This window comes from Hippocampus comes, unplaced genomic scaffold, assembly GCF_001891065.2.
Source record: "Hippocampus comes isolate QL1 unplaced genomic scaffold, H_comes_QL1_v1.1 scaffold56, whole genome shotgun sequence".
NCBI classification, from domain to species: Eukaryota; Metazoa; Chordata; class Actinopteri; order Syngnathiformes; family Syngnathidae; genus Hippocampus; species Hippocampus comes.
The window spans coordinates 987,609-991,515 of record NW_017842056.1 but is presented as its reverse complement, the minus strand read 5'-3'; positions in this window follow the sequence as shown (position 1 = coordinate 991,515).

The following is a 3,907-nucleotide window of genomic DNA, read 5'->3' as shown; positions in this document are numbered from 1 at the left end:
CACACACACACACACACACACACACACACACACACACACACACACACACACACGCACACACACAGACACACACACTACCTCATCACCCATACACACACCATTAAACACTCGTATGAGGAGAGCAAAATGGGTGGATGAACACACACAGGCCCCGAAGAGGTTTAGCACAAGTGTGTGAATGCTGAGTGATGATGTCACCAAAAACAGAAGCCTACCATTACAGCAAATCATAGCAATTCCCTTCCAGCATGTCAAATATGCCCCCTAGTGGCTGTGAGCTGTATATAGGGTTTCCAGATATTCAAAATGCAAAGAAAAAGAAAGTTTAAACAAATTCAAATTATATCTAGTAGTAGAACATTCGCCTAGATTGTGGGCAGGCGTCATGTGTTTAGTTGCCACTCAGGGATGATGTGAATGGGAGAGCCAATGGTTGTCTGATTCTCTCTGTGCCATCTGACTGAGTAGTGACTAGTCCAAGGTGTCGTCTGCCTTTTGCCTAAAGTCACAGAATAGTTCTCCACTCGCCCACAACACTGAACGGGATAAGCAGTCCAGAAAATGGATCACACCAAACTGCCTTTTGAAGTGAGAGATTATGATGTCATTAAAAGGGAGACACATTTTACAAACGATCAAATAAACTGCACGGTTATTGATGCCTGCCCGAGTATACTTTATTGTGAATTTGTTGTTGCAAGTACTCTACGACGTAGAGTACGATGCAATACGAGCAATGAATATGTGCTACTGCAAAGCTTTTACGAGGGAATTTGTGTGAATCTGGCAAAACTGTACAAAACACTAAATGTTTCACATCTGGCAAAAGTATGTGCATTTCTGCCACTAAATATGACATTTCTGCTTGAGTACTGACTAGAACTGGGGGTAGCAATCGTGTTTCTCGGTGTGCATTTGTATGAATTCCGAAATACGCATGTCGGTTATTGTAGAATGTCTTCAGTGTGACAGAATTCCAAATTCTGATGATTCCCATCCTTAGAGAAGACCCTTCAAATGGCTACTGCTGAAGTACTGATGAGAACTTGGCTATCAAGTCATCTGGAGCATACCGCCGCTTACTTTGGTCAGAAGAAGCAGAGTACACCCATTTCGACAAACAATGGGCTCATCAGCAGCCAATGGCAGGGCAATTCGAGATAAAAATTGGACAAGTCCCCAGTAAATATCAGGCCACACATGGACACAAAATTGGACTGATCACCAGTAAATGTCAAGGTGCATATGAATGACCGATTCCTAATTCATACCGATTGAAAATTTTGAGTTTTTACTAAACTAAGCGAAGAGGCTAAATGCTCATCAATATTCAGAGGCTTGTTGCTCATTAAGATGCTAAAGTCTTCTCCATATTCATCAGCCACTTGCTCAGCTTAGAAGATTAATGTTCCTCTATACTGGGGGCTGAGGGGGGCTATTTGCTAAATTAAGGTGTTAAAGGCTCCTCTATGTTCAGGACTTGCTAATTAAGGCGCTAAATGTTCTGTTATGTTCGGGGGCTAGTTGCTTATTAAGATGCTTAAGGTTTCTCTATTGGACAAACAACTGACTGGTTGCCAGTGGGTGGGAAAGCGGGCGGTGGTGGTGGGGCGTGAAGGGAGTGAAAAAAGACGCACGTATAGTTAAACAAGCATTCACATTTAAAGCTATGAACAGTTGAAGGTCTTCACTAAAGCTCATCTGATAACATGTTTTTGGAAGCAAGCTGGAACCAGTAAGGAGCTGAGATTCAAACCAGCAACCTTTTGACTGGAAAGCAGGCTTGGAAAGGCTGACTCAGTCTTGGCCAGACCCAAACCACAGTGTCCATATTTCAGAGTAGACTGCTGACTCATGGATATCTTGGATCATCCCCGTTATTTTATTATCTTCGCATAAACCTTCAATTATATAAGTATATATATATATATATATATATATATATATATATATATATATATATATATATATATATAGATATGGTCTTTAGGTTTATGCAAAGATAATAAAATATGTGTGTGTCTGTGTGTGTTGGGGAGGGGGGAGGTCTGATTACTATGACAACAGCCTCCTCATGAGTGAGGACTGATGGGTCACGTGGTCACAGGGTGTGAGCCAGCAGAACCAGCAGCATTCCTCAGCGGAGGCCCGGGCCCAAAATAACGTCTGCTGACTTTTAAGGTTTGAACATTGAAGCCTGTAATCATTCCACCGCGTCTCCCCCTGTCATTTTCTTCACTTGATGTTTTCATCTTTTTTCCACTTTCACACACACGCGCACACAGACACACACTCACGAGGAGGCAGGCTGAGAGGGGAAGAAGGAGGGACGAAGACAAAAATGATGGCCAGGAAAAAAGAACCACAGATGAGGAATGTTTGCTTCTGTGGTTGGAAGCAGCAGGAAATGACATCGCGACAAGGACCGTTACTTCCTTTGCAACATGGACACCTCTCAAGACCGCCTCCAACTCGTGACGGAGCAGCAGGGACGGAGGCTGTGCAACGGTGATGATGAGGTTGTTGCCATGGTTACCTATGAGCTTCACTTTGACCTGAATGTTTAAAATATACAACAACAAGGAGGGGAAACTTGAAAGGGGAGCTGCTCTGTTGCCTAGCAACAAGCTCTGCTTTCTAAATCACATCATCACGTGAAATCGAATCACTCATCGCTCGTTTTGTCAGTCTCACTTCTGCTTCTCTCTACATTTTTGTCTATGTGACAGCTTGCTAAGCTAAGACGCTAATTGTGTACCGGTGAGGACAGGATACATGCTAACCCAGTGGTTCTTAACTTGGGTTCAATCGAACCCTAGGGGTTCGGTGAATCAATCTCAGGGGTTCGGCGGAGCCTCTGCCATGGAGGTTAAGACACACCCGACACAACATGTCAATTAGTTATGACGCTCGGCCATCACTGGCTGATTCATTCACATTACATTGCTTGTCCAATCAGTGCTGTGGGAAATTTAGTTCGCTCAGTACTCCAAGTGTGACTGTCGTGATAGTACATCATGCACAGTTCATTTTGTGCACAATTAAAAACAACTTACATTTATGTCTTGAAATTGTATTTACTTGTTTTCAGTTTTTAATAAATGTTTTTTATGTGTTGAATTTATCAAAAATTCATATTTTAATTTTCACTAATGAAGAGCTGATTACGATTGGACTCATCTACAGCTACCTGCCAATTTACCACAACTGACAGAGTGTGGTGAGAGATGTGTGCAGCTCCCAATATGTCAGTACTATGGATATTTGCGAACAGAAAACTAGCATAGTAGGAATTAAGAGGATTAGTGCTTGCTTTTCTCTTAACCTTGTAACCATAGGCATTCCGGTTTAAGTGCTATTTCATTTGATGCTGTGGTTATAGTTTCAAAAGTATGTAACTATTACATCTTGGTGTTTTATTTACTAGCTGCTAGCTGCTAATTAAGATGCTAAATACTGCTCATCAGCAACTTGCTATGCTAAGAAGGCAGTGATGCTAAATGTACTAGTACTGTATGTCAGTGGCTAGTTGCTAAACTAAGCTAAGAAGATGTATGTTCCTCAATTCTCAGTGACCGGTTGCGAAACTAAGGTACTAAACGCTCCTCTATGATCAGGAGGGAACTGCAAATTAAGACGCTGAAGGCTGCTCCATATTTATCAGCTATTTGCTAAACTATGAAAGAGGAATTTTCCTCTATGTTCTGGGGCTAGCTGCCAAGCTTAAACACTCAAGCTTCCTCAATATTCAGGGAGTGGTAGCTAAAATATGACACTTGTTCATGTTATGTGCAGTGTCTCCTTAATAAACTATTTTAAACTAATATTAATGTTACTCTATGTTCCAAGGCTAGTTGCTAAAATGAGAGATTAAATGCTCCTCCAAATTCATGTTCATCTTTCAGAC